This window comes from Equus quagga, chromosome 1 (genome assembly GCF_021613505.1).
Source record: "Equus quagga isolate Etosha38 chromosome 1, UCLA_HA_Equagga_1.0, whole genome shotgun sequence".
Taxonomy (NCBI): domain Eukaryota; kingdom Metazoa; phylum Chordata; class Mammalia; order Perissodactyla; family Equidae; genus Equus; species Equus quagga.
Window position 1 is genome coordinate 180,398,236 of NC_060267.1, and position 19,368 is coordinate 180,417,603.

The following is a 19,368-nucleotide window of genomic DNA, read 5'->3' on the forward strand; positions in this document are numbered from 1 at the left end:
ATCTCACAACATTCTTCCCAGGGAGGTATGGCCAAGAATTACGAACTTCATCAGAGAAGCAAAATGATTTGCCCAAGATCACAAAGCAGCAAGATCAGAACTTCAACCAGGGCTTTATGATCCTAATAATTTATTGTTAGCACCGCCCAGTCGATTCTGACTCCTAGCGACCCTGTGGACGGCAGAGCAGAACCCTGCCCAGTTTTTTGCGCCATCCTCTCACCTTCTGATGCTGTATCAGACAATGCTCTGCTGCTATTCACAGAGTTTTCGTGACCAATTTTTCTCAAAGTGGTTGGCCAGGTCCTTCTTCCTAGTGTGTCTAGTCGGGAAGCTCCACTGAAACCTGTCCACCATGGGTGACCCTGCGGGTATTGGAAATCCCAGTGGCACAGCTTCCAGTATCATAGCAACACACAGCCGCCACAGTATGACAACTGACAGATGGGTGGTGTGGTTTCCTGACCAGGAAACAAACACAGGCCACAGTGGTGAGAGCGCCAGATGTTAACCACTGGACCACCAGGGCTGGTGATCCTAATAATAACAGCTACTGTTTGTGGGGGGCCTATCAGATGCAGGCACTGAACTAGGTACTTGATGTCTCAGAACAACCCAGCCAAGTAAGTATCATTTTCTTCTTTTCATAGATAAGAAAATCGGAGTCGACATTGATGGAAATGACATGAGGCCAGGTCGTCAGTGAACTGGTGATTCAGGATTTGAACCCATGTCTTTCTATCTCCAAAATCCTTGCTTTTTCCACACACCCCAGATTATTCCCTTGAGCCTCAGTCTGTGTTCTCTCCACTATTCTAGAATTTCCTGCTTTTACCCAAAAAGAAAGAATTTGTTTCCCAAGATCTTGTTTCACAACTGGAGTTTGCACAGGTGTTTTCAAGATGGAACGAAGATGTTCCAAGGAAGATAGATCTTCTCTAAGATTTTTCCTTGATCAAATTATGTCATAAATTATTATACTTTTCCCTCAGGGAAAAATGCCCCCACAGATCCTGGAACTTGTGAAATTCTCGTGAAGAGCCAAATCCTTAAATTAAGGGTTCTCTAGCTTGAGGAGGAATTATCTCACAGGAACGCAAATTTGGTAGGTATTTTGATTAAGATATAGGGAACTAGGGGCCCACCCCATGGCCAAGTGGTCAAAGCTCCACACGCTCTTCTTCCGCAGCTGGGTTCACAGGTTCAGATCCCAGGAGCAGACCTACTCCTCTCATCAGCCATGCCGTGGAGGTGTTCCACATCCAAAACAGAGGAAGATTGACATGGATGTTAGCTCAGCACCAGACTTCCTCAAGCAAAAGAAAAAAGAAAAAAAAAAAAGCAGAGTAAGATTGGCAATGGATGTTAGCTCAGGACGGATACTCCTCACCAAAAACAAAAAAAAAAGGATGTAGAACTGTAGAAATCACCCTCAATTTGAAAGAGAGAATTTTGACTATCTGGTAACTTTTTCTACTCTCACTATAAAGTAATAGAACATTCCTGGTCCAAAGTTAGCTTCAAGAGCATTCATTCCAATCCTCATCTTATGTATTCAGGTTTGTCTTTTCAGAAAAGTGACTTGAAGGAACATATAATAAAAAGACAGATAAACTGGAACATTAAAAATAAGAAGACAGATATGCATACAGAGGAAAGAAGGAGATCATTCCATTAGGAAACCAAAGGGAGATCATAATTGTCCTTGGGCATCAGTTCCATTTGTGGCTTGTTGGCAGCAAAAGCAGAAATGGGAAATGTTATTTGTATATAACTTAATTTACATTATGTATAATGTGAACGGCTAATATATGAGAAAGGCTGAGGTGGTGCCCAGCCAAAGAAAGTTGCTCAATAAGTATTTACTTCTTCCTGCCTTCCCTTAAAAGAGCCTTTTTTTTCTTTATTTCACACAAGCTGCAGAGCAGATGGTAGCCTCCCTTTCTGAAATAACATAGTTTTGAAATTATTTTCTCCTAGGAATTGTTCCTGGACACAGTTCTTTCCTTATTAAATAAATTCCTATACTGGAAGATAAAATTCAAAAAGCAGATGATAAATTCTTCATTACCTTAAATTTCTAAGAGGGCTAGATTTAAAAAGAGAGAGAAAGAGGAAAGCGAAGAGAAGGAACCAGAGAAAGGGGATGTGATCATAGAAAACCAGCATCTAATAACTGCATGTTTATAAAAGTGTGAGTAAATTTCTTCAAGACTCGGCTGACAGTAATTTTCCCTTAATCACTCAAGGCAGCTCGCTCACAGGCACCCAGTGATTCCAGGAAAGCCACACCCATTCACTTACAAAGATTGACCAGTACAGCGACACGTAGGCGGTGACCATTCTTACGACCTATATGCATTTGTGGGTTTGATTAATCAAATAATTTTATACTTATAATTTTATGTGTTGATTCACTTACTTAAAAGTTTTATAGTTTTAATAAACACAAAATTGAGACCCCATAGATGAAATCCTAATGAAGTAGAGACACGATGGAATAATCCAAGCCTTTCCAATTGGCACACCACTGCCAAGGGAACAGGTGTGCCAACAGGAGACAGGTGACCTGAGATAGTGTCTCCTCCACCTCAGGTTACTAGAGCAAGCAGCCTTGCCTGTTTACCCCAGTGTGTAAAAACAATACAATATTTTCTATGTATGAAAAAGGATGGGAAAGCACCAGAAGAGACCAGGAAACAACAGTGAAGATGGGCAGGAATGTTGATGCGAAGAATGACTTAGAAGAAAGAGAGAGTCGTGGAAAAACCAGTCATAAATGATTATGGAGATGCACTCATTTTAAAAGAACATAATAATTAGAAATATGAGCTACAGTTGTGAGCATGTCCAGGCCAGATAACAGGGTTAAGAGTTGAACAGGCAAATAAATACATTAAATGGTCAAGTGATGGCAAATTGTCTGAAACAATTACTTTATTATAAAGTCTGCTTCTGGGATACATGCACAGGAAAATAAATATTTTGTTTGTACTTTGTTTTGTTATTTTTCCTAAAGCTTTACAACTCAAAAGTGACTTCCCTGCAGTGTACTCTAAGATGAGGTCACCAGCTGGACACAGTTATTCAGCTTTTAATTACACAGCCAGATTTTAAAATGTCTTATTTTTATTGGTTACTATAATGATCTGCTTGAATACAAATATATATGCTATTCCATGAACTGATAATTAGTAGTGTTTCTTATTTCACTGAGTATAAAATTCGAAATTTAGTCCTTTGGGCACTAAGGAAAACAAGAGATTGGCTAAGTTACAGAGTTTTATTTAAACTTAATTTAGATAATCATATGAAGGTTGATTCTTATTAATATTCCATTGAATGATAACATCCCTTTGAGAATGCTCACAATGGTTTGAAATCAAAGTACCTTCTTCACTTTCAAAACTTTTTATTCAACCTCAAATGTAGGGAAAATCTCACAACTAAACCTCCCAGAAACTATTTTTACTTTGAAGGCACAGTGGATCATGATGTAAAGTGTTCGCAGCCCTGGAATACTCTTTGAGCTTCTTTCATTGTTTATTTTTCAAAGAATATCAAAACTGAAAGAATAAGACCAGTTAGTTCTCAAGTCATAATTTTAACAGCTTAGTCCTGCCTAGTCCTCAACCTTAAAATTGTTTTATTTCAACCAATGTCCAGATAATTAGCTAATATTGGACTTATAAAGTACAACTGATATTGTTATCATTATTATTTGAGGAATTCTATGGTTTAGGAATGTTTGTCAAAGTTACTTTTCTGTTATCACTACAGAAAATAAAATTAATTCAATAATAATCTCCCAAACCAGAGTTAACTCTTAACATTCTAGTATATTCGAATAGACGTTTTTCTTATATGTCATTTCTATTTTTTTACATAATTAACATCCTATAATTTTGTACCATGCTTCCTAACTTAATATTATGTTACAAGCATTTCCTATCTACTTGGTTACATTTTAACCACATTATTTGTAATAGTTATATTATTCCATCTTACAACTACATTATAATCTACTTCAGCAGTCCACTATTGTTAAACGTTTAAGTCACAGTATCTCTTTACTAGAAACAATACAGACTTCCCTAGTCAAAACATTAGATGTGTGCTAATGTATAACCAAAACATCTAAATAAAAAACAATTTTAATACATAGCCAAGTGTAAAACTAGATAGGGAAATTCCTGGGTGCGAGAAACAAAGAGAAAACTGAAAGTCTTAAGGATAAGTAGGAGACGAAAGCACTCACCAGGGGTCTAAGACTCAGATGAGGCCATAGGGGCTGCAGGCTGCAATTTGACAGAACTGAGACGATAGGAGAGAAGTCACACTCCCGAGAGCCAGAACTAAATTTTGCATAAAACCAGGAGTCATGAAGGGCTGTGCATTCTATTCTACAAGCTCTGCTTGCCAGCCTCAGAAAGCTGCAAGGAAGCTGGTCATGCACAGAGGGATAAGGGAGAAAAGAATCCCCAGAGGAAAGCAGAACACCAAACCTGGGCCACTCGTGGGTCTGAGGGTCATATTCCCTGGGCGCGGAAATCTCGAGAAATTAACAGAATAGTTTGTTCAAACCAGTAAAACTCATAAATACTTGGAAGAGGCAAATACAAAATCACTCCACGGTAATGACTCCACAATTCCACAACCCAGGACACTGGGACTTCCGTGGTAAACAACTACTACTGAAGAACTGGTCACAGCAAAATCTTACAAGCCCCACACAGAAATGAGCCACATTGAAGCAGAGTGTGCAGGTGCAACTAATGGGATCATCTGAGCCCTAAGAACTGAAGCCAGGAGAGCTGTCCAAAAGAAACTTGCAAATAAATATGAAAGTAAGTTTCAAATGATCAAAGAAACAGAGAAAGGAACGGAAAACCTATGTCAAGAACAGAAGCTTAGATATAAATTTTTTTTTTTAAAAAAGGGAAATTCTAGAAATAAAATATATGATCAATGTAATTTTTTTAACTTAAATGTTTCAGTTCAAAAGTCATTAGTGGAGTTGAGCAAGATGGGTGTCTGTGCGAGATCCATGAGTAGGGGGGCACAGCTGTGGTGAGAAATGGGCTACACACAGGTAGGACTGATGCAATAAATAAATGTATTGAGGATAATGGGAATCTGTTTCCTCACTGTTAGAGAAAGGAGTGGGAAATATGAAAAGAGGAAAAATAAAGTGGATTGGAATCGAAGGTATCAGTGGAAGTCACGGGTGTCAATTTAGACAGTTTGGGAAGTATGTATATTTACGTGTATGTATCTAGATAGATAGATGTGGAGAGAGAGAATGTGGGAGAGACCTGGGAATAATAGCAATGATTACACCTAACCTCCAGATCTTAGTTTCTAAATAACTACTCCCCACTAAAAGGAACCAGGGCTCCTTGAAGAAATGGCTACTTCCAGAGCGGGAGCACAGAAAGTATAAGGTGAGCCTGGAACATCTTTGGGACAGAAAGTAACAAAATGCTCAAAGATCATGGAGAAATATCAAAGACACAGACACCAGTGTAAAGGAACTCTTAGCCAATTTTTGGACAATTTGAGCACCAAAATAAATAATTATTACAACAGAATATAAGCCATTGAATAAAATAGAAATTCTTGCGTCCATACTGATATAAATAATAAGTGAATACCCAAATGTGAAGAGAAGAAAGCTTTTCGCCACAGTAGATTGCCAATGAATAAATGGAGACACAATAAAGAAATCAGAAAAATCACAATTTGACAACCATCAGAGTAATAATTACTTCAGCCAGGAAACATCAATGGATGCTTTAAAGCTACATGGTGAAAGTTTAATGAGGAACGGGATAGTTATATAGTTTCGTGCTTCTCCACAAAATCCTTACAAATTACCAAGGGATAAAGAGTACCTTTACAGTGGAGAATCCTGACAGATACCTCTTTAATCACAGTTATGATCACTAGCAAGGGGACAAACCCAAACCACATGCCACCTGATAGGACTCCAGGAGAAGAATATGGGGTCACTTCTGTGATATTCCCATCAAAATACATAGCCTGAATCTAATCATGAGGAAACTTCAGAGATAGGAAAGTTGAGGGACATTCTACAAAATAACTGGGCTGTAATCTTCAAAAGCTTCAGCAGGGGCCAGCCAGGTGGTGCAGCGGTTAAGTGCGCACGTTGTGCTTTGGCGGCCCGGGGTTCACCGGTTCGGATCCCGGGTGCGGACATGGCACCACCTGGCAAGCCATGCTGTGGTAGGCATCCCATGTATAAAGTAGAGGAAGATGGGCATGGATGTTAGCTCAGGGCCAGTCTTCCTCAGCAAAAAGAGGAGGATTGGCAGCAGTTAGCTCAGAGCTAATCTTCCTCAAAAAAAAAAAAGTTTCAGCAGATAGCCAAGAAGACTGAGGAACTGCCCCAGAGTGGAGGAGACTAAAGAGACAGGCGTGCACAATTCTGTGATAGATTCTCTTACCGTCAAGGCATTACTGAGACAACCGGCCAAGCTGAATGCGTCTGATTAGACGGTAGTGATGTATCGATGTTAATTTCCTGATTTTGATGGTTGCCTGTGGTTTTGTAGGAGAAGGTCCATGTTTGTAAGAATTATGCACTGAAGTAATTGGAAGTGACAGGGCATTACATGGGCCACTAACTCTTAAATATGTCAGGAAAAAAGTTCTTTATCCTACTCTTAAAAGTTTTTCTAGATTTGAAATTATTTCATGTTAAAAAAATTAAAATGTCAAACAGTAGAGTGGGCACAGCTAATAATGAATAAATTGTTTGAAACCTAGAACAGAAATGATTTTAAAACAAGGGGACTAAAATACATGACAAAAACAAAGAAAATGAGTGGGGGATTTTCAGAGCTAAGGATTTGAAAGGGCCTTACATTGATTCAGAGGAGGATAGGTGCACTGTTTTACTGTATAACCTTAGAATTTAAGAAGGCATATAAAAAATTTAAAGGTGACGTAAAGTAGAAATGGAATGAAAAACTTCCAAATTAGTAGAGGAAAAAGTGAGGAATAGCAAAAACAGGATCAATCTTACGGAAAGCTGCATAAAGAATAAAACTACGGGAACTGAATGTGTGATCGAAAAATAAAAGTTATTAACACTATAATAAACATCCTTGGATATAAATCTCTCTCTCTCTCTGTATATATATATGCATATATATAAAATCATGTCCTTAGATGCCCTGGAAATGGAACAGCTGTGTTAAACTGTATGTATGCAATATTATTATGGACACAACTTTGGACTCATCAACAGGTAAACTAAAGTTTTTGCTTACAAACTATATTTTTTTAATAAACATTTTTTAACTGCATATCTCTGAGATTTCCCTTTGCCATGCTCCACCCTGTTGAGGATGCTCCAGCCACAAGACTCTTCCACCTGCTTCCAGGACACACCAACCTCCTTCCCACCTTAGGACCTTGGCAGATGCTGTTCCTCCTTCTGGGTTGTCCCCCACTTTCCCTTACATCCCGTTATAAGCACACTCCTTTTGGTCTTCCCGCAATCGCCACCTCCCCAGAGAAGTCCTCCCTGATTCCTCTTTAGCTCTGGGAGATCGCCTCCCAGGGAACCAAAAGCCTCAATGCGGACCACTTCCCTCAACTTTCTCTCCTAAAACTGAGGAGTGCAGTGTCACCTTCTTATGTTAATTTTGATAGCACAGTCTTTCTCTTTTGACACACTATATTCGATTTTTTTCTTTCATAAATCAAGCTGCTAAGTGCTAATAAAACATGTAATAAAAAGGTAAATGGCCTCTGCATTAATCTTAAGTACTGCGCCTGTAATATGATTTTTAAAGCTATATTCTCAAATTACATAAACCCTGTGGGGCTGATTGTCAATGTCTGTCATACATAAGAAAGCCTCATTGTGGCTGTCGTATAACTTATGCCAAATCTGTTTTCTCCTCCTTCTAAAAAAAAAAAATCTTGTTATAAGAGACTTTTGTGAACTTAGTTGCTGGTGACAGGAGCCATGTGAACAGCGCTCGCGACCTTGGCGTAACCACAGGAGAAACACCCTGTTGTAGCACTGACATGTCTCACACACACTTCAGAAAATCCCCAGTTTTCCTGTTAACAATCATCCAGTACTGCTGAAAGTTTTTGTCATTGGAGTTCTTTCCATTTCCAGTAGGAAATGACCTGGACTACCACAAAGCAACTGGCTTTAAGGTTCTGGTGATGGCCGTCAGGCATGAGCTGGTGAATTATTAACCTCACTAGACCTGTCTGTAGCATGTAGGATTTTCAGAGTGTTTTACAATCCCTTTTCTTAGTCATAACTTATAGACTTGTGAAACAGGCAGCTCCTGTCATTTTTGCTTTGCAATTTGGATGCTGATCCATGGAAAGCTTAAATACCGTTTCCAGGGTCACCGAGAGTTTTCCTGACAGAGCCTACTTAAGCATTCATTGCTGCTGACACAGGGCTCTGGGGAGAAGGAAAGAGGGGTGAGGGAAAGCCCTGGGTTACACCATGAGGATGCAACACCGTAAGCATATTGCTGGGGACAGCCTTTCTCATAAACTACTAAGACAACTACACCACAAATACCCGATTATGTTCAATTCTTGCTAATATTAAATAACATTATCCCTAGAATTGGTGGGGAAAAGCAAATAGAATGGCAGAGAGATGAAATGCAGTACACTGGCTTTTTCAATACCTACCAAGATGCATTATTTATTTTCTATTTATACCATATTGATGCTAACACAAGTAGCTTATATTTATGAACGCTGACACAGTCCTGTCGTGTGCGCTGAAAGCAATAGGCATTGTTTGATTTTCTGTCTAAGGGCCACAACAGGGTCTTTGTCAAAGGAACCCTCTAGTTTTTCAGCGTAGGACACCACTTTCAGTACTTCACTTTCAAAAGTGAAGTGGCTCGTCCAACATCTCACAGCCACCCTTGCACCTTGCGCCCAGCTCCGCACACTGTCCCCAAGCCATGCTGCCTCCCTCTGGCTTTCCTCTGGTGGGCACTACTGATACCCTTAAATATGTGGAAAATAACATCCATGAGGTCATTTTAATTTGGGGGGAGGGCATGAGTGGAGGGAATCAATCAGCAACAAGAGCTACTGATCAACTGCAGGGGATTTGGGTGAAATGCTGAAAATACTCTGAAATCCCAGGATCTGAAGACCTTTCAGGAGAGGAATTCATCATTGTGTAGTTGACCTCTCATCCTAAGAACATGGACAAAGAGGAGGTTGAACCCCAGATCAGCTCTGGAGGTGGCTGTGACTCCGATCCTAGGCTCTTGGTACCCACAATCATTGGTTTAATCAGAATGCCTTCTGTACACAGAAGGTGCAATTATGGCTACTTCTCACAGAAAGTAAAGTAATAGCATACAGATCAAATCTCCAGTCTTTTCTCTGTTAACTCCAGATGCCAACGTATTTCCATTGCACTGTGGTTCATGAAGACATTTGATCATAAAAACTCGGCAGCTCCTGAGAAATAGTGTCGTCTAATCCAGAGTAGAATGGATGCCAAGGCAGGGCCTAGGGCAATTGATCAGGCTTGGGCCATCAAGAAATTCCTCTCTGTCAACCCATCCTCAAAGCAGAGTCCAAGCACAGCCCTTGTACTCCTGCCTGTAGCAGCAAACCCAAGACTTCTCACTGGGGGATTTGGGGATTTGGTTTGTTTTCCCTTAGCCCTGTGACCAGGACTGTCCTAGTATGTGAGCCAGTTCATTGTCTCCCTGCCAAGCTCCCCAACTGGTCTCCACAGAATAGACTTGGCACCCAAGGCAACATATTTAGGCAGACCACAAAGTCTCCCAAATGGGGAAATGTTGGAAGCGGATAACACATTCAGCTGAGCATTCTTCCTGGCAGTGTGAGTGAAAGCCTGATCTGGACCTTAAAAGCTTATGGCAACAGCGAATGAACGTTGGCCTGGAAAGTCTGCTTCCTCTTAGGCAAGACAAGGTAGGTAATGTGAAAATAAGTTTTAAGTATTTGCAGAATCCCTCTGCATTAAAAAAAATAGTCATACTTCCATACAGGCCACTTTCATGGAATCATTCAGCTCTACGTCCCTTGTGTGTGATCCAAAGCTCTCTGCATCTCTGACTGCCTCTCAGTACCTGAGGGTCAAGCATCCCACTGAGAGCTTGGAAAGAGAAGCCAAAAAGATTTGGAGCTGGTGCGGGTGACTGCAGAGCACAGATGGCCAGTTATCGATGTAATCTGTGTATCTGGGAGGCATGTGCGGTACGGAGGCAGCTGCTAAACCAAATGCATCAAGCCACAGTTTTTAAGAAGAAAGAGAGTGTGGATTGGAAAAGGATAGAAGTTTTGCACGTATGCAGCTGTGCAGGGCTATGATCAATGGATAAAAATCAGGATTATATGCACTAATTGAGGGTTTTCCCCAAGTACAACCCTATGGAGGGTCAGAGTGACAATCCATTGGGGTGTCACTTTGCAAGCTCAGCTTCAACCCTCTCAGCCCATTGTTTTCCTGGTATACCAGAATGTGTTCTATTACTACTGGTGCTCCATGCTTCGGGATAAGATAGCAGATCCAGGTTTAAAAGGTATTGATTGACCTGTCATCTTCCTATGGAGGGAGAGCAGGAAGTGCTTTTACTCCATTTATTGATCGCTCACATGTGTGGCTTAATCTGTATGGCTGGATAGATTCCCAATTTTCTATCTATAACCCATAATGTTAGTGGAAAATGAGCCAACACTACTTTGTTCTGGCCACGTGAGCAGCCCTGAATTCTAATTGTGTTTCTCTATCTAAGCCCCAGAATGGAAACTGCCAAGATGAATTCGTTTTGATAAATCCACTGTTTCTGATGGCCGTCTACAATGAACTACAGCTGCTGTTCTTTTTTTCCAACAAAATGATTATGAAGCAAGCGTGCTCCAACTATTACTCCCATTGTCTTACTGAACTAACGAATTGCTTTGGAAAGCCCGTTGTGAAGACTTTTGATAATTATTGCATACAAACTGGTTAAAAGGAAATACATCATAATTTGGCTAACAAATCTGCTGTGGGGCTGCCTCGCCTGACGAATGAATTCCTTGGAGATGGGGTTAGGCACAGAGAGGTACTTTGCATTTTTCTGTTTATTGATTTTCATACTTTATAATATGATAGATTAACCAACACTGGCTCACAATTGCTCTTTGTCCAGAGTTTAATGGAGGAAAGAAAACAGCTTTTGGTCTTTTAAAAAAAATCTTCTCCTAGACATGTGAGAGGAATAAGCCTATGATCTCCAGCAATGCTACTGAGAATCTTCACCTTGATCAAAATGAGGAAATGCATTTCAGCTGTCACCACCATGTCATTCCAGCCCCTCCTCAACTGAATTTATGTTGCCAAAAAGAATCCTCACCAGATCAAAATGATTGGAATCAGGCCCAAGACAGCTGTGGCCTAGATAAAGAAAACCAAGTGATTTTCAGTCTCCTGGATACCAGGAAACAGGACATGTCATCAATGGCCAGTTAGGGATCTTATTCTACGCTCAGTACTGCTCATCTGAGTGTGACACTTTCTGTATGGTTCTTGGACTATTGTTGCTCATTACAGTTTAAAGAGAAAAGGATTCCATTTTCTTTAGACTTTTACTGCAGAGCTGGGGACATGGACACCAAGTAACACACAGAGAAAACTTCAGGAGTCTGTAAAAAGAACCAACAATCCAGTCAACTACAATGTCCTTTTTCCTCATAATTTTATTGTTCAAATATTGGGATATACACATATTCTAGACTAGAGACTACCAAATGACATATAGAGTGTGGCTCTGGACTTTATTAAACTTTGACCTTATATATTACATGAAAGGGGGAAATCATCAGCCAAACCTCTCACAAGAAGTTTTGGGCATTGATAAGAAATTAGCCCTCTTATAGCTAACTATGTTTAAAGACACTGTTAGCATTATGCTCTATGAGATGAAACGTAATGAATTAAAAATTCTGTGGACCAGAAATGAATGTGAGCAGGAACAAAGTCATTTGGACCTTATGCACAAACAAATAGAAGACAGTCTCTGGGACTCAAGAGTAGTACATTTCTTAGGAAGACTCAGTGCACCATCTTCCTCCATCCCATAAAAGAAGCCAAAAGAGTCTCTTTGATGGGCTCCCATTCCACTGGCCAGGGAGTGGTCCTGTTCTCATCCAAGGGGCTCTTCCCCGACGAACTCCTGAGCCTCCTAGTTCATAGAGTTTCTTGTCGCTCTAAGTTCTTGTTCCTCTCTGTAATAAAGCTTCTCTTTTCCTATGATAAATAACACCATGTAGAAGATAATTTGAAAAAGTGTGCTGTCCTTGGAAGACCAACATTAAAAGAGTCAAGTCACTAGTGACTTAGGGCCTGCTCCCCAGCTGTCCTCCTATCATAGAACATGGAAAATTAATGTTTGTACAGACAAGGCTGTTTGAGGTCAGGAGAGCTGCCCGGCTGGGTTTGCTCCAGCAGCAACCTGCCAGCCTGGGGACTGAGAGCATGACTATCTTTGGCACACTGTAAACTGTCCACGTGGGAAGCTTTGCTGGCTAGCCGAGGTCCTTAACCTTTTTGTGCCATGGACCCCTTCAAGATCTGGTGACACCTATGGATCCCCTCTCAGAATAATATTTTTAAATGCATAAAGTAAAATTCATAGGAATAGAAAGGAAACTGTATTGAAATACAGTTATAAAATATTTATAAACCAAATGCAAGATACAGTATATGTGGCTTTTTTATTAAAGCATTAAATAAGAAGACTAGTGGCAAGTCTAGTCACTATCATAATTTCAAAGTCTTTATGAGTGTGAGTAATATTGCAAGATGTCTGCAACAATTACCTTGTGATATGAAAGTATGTGTCATCTCTGGCGAAGACAAAGTCAGGGGTATTGCTCATGCTATAGTGGTGTGGCCTATATTCATAGCTGAAGGGGATGTCAGCTTTCAGTTAGAAGTGAGAGCAAATAAGGATGTAATTTTTTAAATCCCACCATACAGAGCCCCTGACCCTGTCCCCTTTTCCTGCAGTTTCTCGTTATTTCTTCTCTGTATCTGTCTTCCCCTCCTTCTTCCCTTACTTTCTCATCCCATGCTCTTCCTTCACTTCATCTTCTTTTCTCACTTTCCGTAACCCATTTCTCAATACACTCAGCACATGAGCAGACCATGGGGGAAGAAGGCCCTTGCGTTGGTCTGTCCATGGCAAACAGTGGAGGTTTGGGCAAAGAGGGAAATTCACCGTGTAACGCAACCAAGGCGTGGATGCATGCAGCTTGCTCCAGGCCGGGCCCCTTTGTCATAAGTAAAAGAAAGAAAGCAGCTCCCACAGCTCTGAATGAAAATGGGCAATTGTTTACTAAGTTCAGTCAAGATACAGTCAGTAATGTGAGCCAATCTCCAAAGGAGAATATTTGCAGACATAATTTTTATCACTCAATATCAAGTGATTCCTATAAAAATTAAAGTTACATTTGTTAATCCATTATCATATTAGAAATTAGTATTAGAAAACCCTAAAAATACTTCTGGACAGTCAAAAGATCTTAAGGAAGCTCACATATTTAAAATTGTTATCCACGTGCCTCAAATACATGACCACACAAAATGTAGTAACTCAAAAATGTAGTAACACTTCACACACACACACTTGCCACTCTCCTCCTCAAACAATATTCTAGAAGCGTCTTATATGATTATTCTCTCAGAGACCGCAGAATTCTCTGGTCGGTCTTCTGGGCCACCCCTGAGTAATCCAGAAGATCATTAAATCCCCCAGTATGTAGTTAAAGAAAAGCCCTGAATAAATATGGAAACAACAGGAAAATAAGAGACTCATAAATGAAATTTATTTTTAAATTCTGCTGGAAAGATTAGGCTTACCAAGGAGGAAAGAGAATTCATTAAATGTTAAATATTTCATTTCAGTAAAGCACATGTAGCAACATTCAATGTAATTTTTTGTAAGACCATCTGAACTAATTTTGCAACAGAAAACCTAGCCACCTGGGTAGAAAACTGTCTGAAAAAATAATGATAATTTATAAGAATGCCTCTTGGGGGAAAGCACGTAATACCATGCTGTCTAGCCAAAGAAAATAAGATCTATTACAATTACTTCAATATTCTGACATGAAGCTTCTTGTGTTATTTTGTTCTTGATTCATCATGAAGAAGACCCAATCTAGAGATGGGTGGAAGCATCTGGATGAAAGTCACACCTGAATTCACACTCTTTTTTTTCTCAGATGACTCATCGCTTTCCAGACTGCATAGGTCTCCCGTCTCATTGTTTCAAACACAAAAAAACATGATGTCTCTGATTCAGATCTTGGCTCCTGTGAGTAATTGTGTGATCTTGAGCGGTTACTTTTTTCTAAGTCCCAGTTTCTTCAAATATAATATAGGAGTATTTCATAGAGCAATTGTGAAAATCAAGATAGACAATCCATGTTAAGTTGTTAGCACTGAGCCTGGCACAGAGTAAGTTCTCAATAAATAATATGGTGCTGATCCATCCAACTAAAAAGATAATATTTTAAACTATGAGAAGGAAATACCATTGAATATTGTATAATATGGAACGCCTTTTACCTGTTCAGGAATCTATTTTGTTCTCCTTATATTTGGTGAAATACATACCAATAGTGTGCCAATGCTGTGCCATTTTTCACACACCAAAGTTGGTAGAAGTATGATTTTAACTTCAAATGTAAGCAGCTCATCTTATCCCTAGGACTATGTCATCTGCCTCGATGCAACATAAGGGAAAATAACATCCACCCGGAGAGAGAGATGACAGCTATAGCGCTGTTTCTATTGGGGAGAATAAATTAAAATTTTGTATTTCTGTACTTTGAAATCCAAAGTACATTGGCTTAGCCTGGGGAGTCCCAAAATAATAATTTTTTAAAAAGTAATAGTGATCTTTAAAACTAGGGAAATGATTAAAAATCTATCTCCTTTATTCAGCCCATTCAAACATAATATCTATAAAAGCTTTGTGCTGTGGTAATAATCCCTCACTGTTTCCTCTCTCTCCTAGGTCTTTTCATTTATTCATTTCACATTAATCGTAAAATTGAAATAAAAAGAGAATGAATTTTTTAAAGTCACTTTCCATTCTGGAGCTTCGTTAATTTCTTCTAAGTGCACTTTAGTGCTGTTTAATTCGTATCCAGGGGTAGCACACTGTTACTGCACTGTTCGCTTATTCCCCCAGATAGAAGCAATTAGCTGGGCTAGCCAAATCCTCCACCTGGCCACCATCAGCATATGCAGAGCCCCAGGAGAAAACAGGAGGCTGAGTGTTCCTTGGAGCCTGTTTCCTTTGGTGCTCACAATCCCCGCTTTCTCCAGTGGGTCTGTGGTCGTGGAGGCCTATTTACGGGGCTCGGATCATCTCTGATCCTAATCCCTGCAGACAATAAACATAGTTGTATTTCTATTCTGATATTTCAGTACCAAACGCAGTTTTTTCTATTTAAAAGCTATTGCACTGACATTAAGGAATCTTTAAAGTGCACTCACTAATTTAGCATTGGTTGATACTTCTGATGTGTGCGGGGTTTTTTTAACACAACCAAGCAATTTTCTGTGACACCAGCTGGGTGTCCTACAATTTAACTCAATTCTGACACTATCTACCTGGAGATAGCGTCAGATCCCAGAGGTTAAGGGCTCAGTCCCACAAGACTTTTCCCCCACGTCAGACGCCAATCACACGTGCAGGTTGTTACCTGTGCTTCTGACCAAAAGGCTATAAACCAGAGGTTCCCATGAGCCCCTCTCTGGGTTCAATTAATTTGCTAAAGTGGCTCACAGAATTCAGTGAAACATTTTACTTACTAGATTAGTGGTTTATTATAAGAGGATATAACTCAGGAACAGCCAGATGGGAGAGACACATAGAGCAAGGTATGTGGGAAGAGGTGTGAAGCTTCTGTTCTCTCAGTGCCCACCACTCTCCCAGAATCTGCACGTGTTCACCAACCCAGAAGCTCTCCAAACCCCCTCCTTTGGGGCTTTTATACAGGCTTCATTACACAGGCATAACTGATAAAATCATTGGCCATTGGCAATTGATTCAACCTCCACTCCTCGCCCCTCCCTGAAGTCAGAGGGGTGGGACTGAAATTTCCAGCCCTCTAATCACATGGTTGCTTCCCTTGGCAACCAGCGCTTATCCTTAGGTGTTTTCCAAAGGCCACCCCATTATCACATATTCGTTATTATCCAGGTCACATGGCTTCTTAGCGGCTATCCTAGATCATCAGGTCAAAGCTCCCAGGCGTTCCCCAACTTCAAGACCTTCAACAGACATTTGTATCTAAGACATGAGTAAATCAAGTAATCAAAAGTTGCAAATTTCTTCTAAAGCAAATCACCTCTTTTTTTTAATTAGATGGGCAAACCATCCGTTAAATAGCTTCTTTCTTTACTGTGTACAATATAAACTGCAGTTCACAGCTGTAATCTAGCGCCTAGCTCAGTGCCTAGCTCACGGAGGATACCACATAAATACCTTTAGAAATATTAAGAGGCTAGTTTAGTGAAGAGATGAATGAATGAATGAAGACTATACTCTAAGTCTTAGTCCATCATTTCCAATTTAGCAGAAATGTCCTGAGAAGCATTGTTGTTGATGTTATTTTAACATTTGACATCATCACATTTTCTGTATTCATACTGTCAAAAGTGTGCAAATGCAGAAATGGACTCCAGATTGCTCTGCTGTATAAGAAGCTGGAGAACAAAGCAAATCAAGGTAGGGGAAATTTCTCTATCTTAACATCTCTGGTAAATCCATCAGCTATCCTGCATGTTGTTCTGGATTTGAAAAGATTTTAAAACAAACTATTTTTTTCTCTTGGCCCCTGTAAGAATCTATCTAAACCCCAGTTTTCAAACGTGAAATGTCCTTCAAGCATAAAAAGACAAAAAAGGAGAGGAAGAAATGATACATTCAAGGACATAGTTTCCAAGAATTAGATTGCTACATTGCCTTACAGCAGACAGTCTGGAAATGACAATTGCTAGGCTTTTTGGTGGTATTAGCAGAGTAGTAAATATAATGTATATGTCATTTTTATTCCAGACAGGAAGACTGAAGGTAGTTACTGGTGAATGACAGTAAATTGTACCAGATGCCAAGTAAATTTTAACAGCCTTTTAGCTGCACTTCTCATATTCACATACTCGTTAGTATTTTAATTTTTAGGTGTATAACTCAAGATTTCGATACAACTCTACATAAAAAGAAAATTTCAAAAGTGTCTATAGAACAACATCCTGTTCTTGAGATAAGAATCCATAGTTTGATCAAGAAATTATTCTGTACCTATCCAAGAGAAATGAAACATATATCCACACAAAGAATGATATGTCAATGTTCTTAGCAGCATCATTCATAATAACCAAAAAGTGAAAACAATCCAAACGCCCATGAACTGATGAGTGGATAAACGAAACGTCGTCCATCCAGGCAATGAAATATTATTCGGCAACAAAAAAGGAATGGACTACTGATAAATGCTACAACATGGATGAACCTCAAAACATTACCTGGAGATAAGCCAAGTGCAAAAGACCACATAGTATATTATTCCACTCCTATGAAATGTGCAGAAAATAAAAATCTCTAGAAGTAGAAAGCAGATCAGTGAATACCTGGAGCTGGGGGTGGAACAGCGATCGACTGCAAAAAGGCCTGAGAGATCTAGTCAGGCTGACGGAAAGGTTCTTGGATTGTGGATAGTTACACAGCTCGGTAAATCGACTTGCTGATCAGTTCCTCATCGATCGTTAGTTCACACGAGCTCTCAGTAGTAAGCTTTCGGGCCTCGGAGTTGATGCCCTGATGGACTGAGACTTTGGGGAATGTCGAGATGAGTGAACGTATTTTGCACCTTACCCTTCCGAAGACCCAAACCATCACTTCCAACTGCCTGCCGCACATTTCCATTTGGATAATACGTTGACAGTGCAGATTCATATACTATATTTCATCAAACTTAAATTGCTATCCATTATAAAATAAACGATTACTTTATATACCATTAAGAAAAAAAGTCACCAATTTGATTATGATATGCTGTTCATTGTAAGAACTATAGCAAATGGAGACACATGAAAATGTTGGGTGGAGGGGACATTGAGCCTTTGCTTCAAGAACTATGGCAAGAAGGTGAAGCATCTCCTCCGCTGGACTTTAGAAAGGAAGATTTCAAACAGCTAGCAGAGCGCGAGCAAAGGTGCGGATGATTGAAAATGCCTGGTCTGTTTGGGCAACTATGGCATCTGGAAAGACCAAAGCCGCCTCGGAACAGTCTGTTATCAAAAAGATCTGAGCAATGAAGCAGGCTTTGGACACCGTGCGGAGGACCCTCCCTCAGCAACCAGACTCTCCCTGAAGCACAGGCTCATTCGAATGAAGACGCCTCGCTCACTTCAGCCTTGAAACTGTCCTCTTTTAAATCACCCAGGGCAAGTTACGCATTCGTAAGAATTCTGTAACTCAGAAATTAGCAAATTACATTGGCTCTTTTTTTAGAATTCTAAAGATATGTTTTCTTTTAAAAATGTGTTAAAGGTAAAAGAAAAAAACACATAAATAAGGAAGAATGCCTGGTGCTTGCCCAGATTTTTACTAACAGTATTAGGCAGGCCAGAGTCCAGAATGTGCTACAGCCCATGGGAAAATGTCAAGGATAATAAAATCATTTAATCGGATCACAAAGAGACAAGACTCAGCAAGAAATGGGTTCTTCTTCTTCTTCATGTTGAGGAGAGAGTATCCTAACTAAAATGCAAAGAAAATAGAAATAAGTACAGAGCTCCTGGCTGCCCCTGGCCCAGCTTTTCTTCATCTGGAAAAGGGTAGAGGGAATCGGGCCCAAGAAAAGTGGGGAATAGTAAGAAAGCATCCTGACCCATTACCGCGGTCACAGCCTCTAGGCCCAGCTGGACTGTGCAGGAAACTCAGTTTCCCTGGGGGACTGGAAGCACTTGCAGATGTGCAGAAGGAGCAAACGCCAAGGAACTTTAAAGAAATGAAGTCACCTCTGTTCAAGAAAAGCCTCCCTCTCGGTAACTGCCGCCCCCTTCGTAGGCAATTGCTGTTGTTTTCCAGCTTGTCACATCTCAGCTGCCACCGCTCACGCCATGCTTCAGGGTATCTTTTGCCCTGGGTACAATTGTTCCACTTCACCTCACAAAACTGCAGCTGCCTACAAGGCCACCAACCTCTCTGCTCTGCACAGTCCCAGAGAATAATCTATTGGAGCGAGCATCGCTTCCGTGGTGGCATGTAAGTACCTCGCTCTCGTTGATGCTGTCTTGTGATT

At 40.2% G+C, this 19,368-nt stretch overlaps 1 protein-coding gene across 1 annotated transcript in view; it reads left to right on the forward strand.

Moving 5' to 3' along the window:
* Positions 1–19,184: 19,184 nt before the first annotated feature.
* CPB1 (carboxypeptidase B1) overlaps positions 19,185–19,368 on the forward strand; it is a 42,460-nt gene continuing 42,276 nt past the window's right edge. Inside the window, exon 1 of the mRNA XM_046654624.1 lies at positions 19,185–19,331. The gene's annotated coding sequence lies outside the window, so the exon portion shown is untranslated. The remainder of the gene's footprint in view (positions 19,332–19,368) is intronic.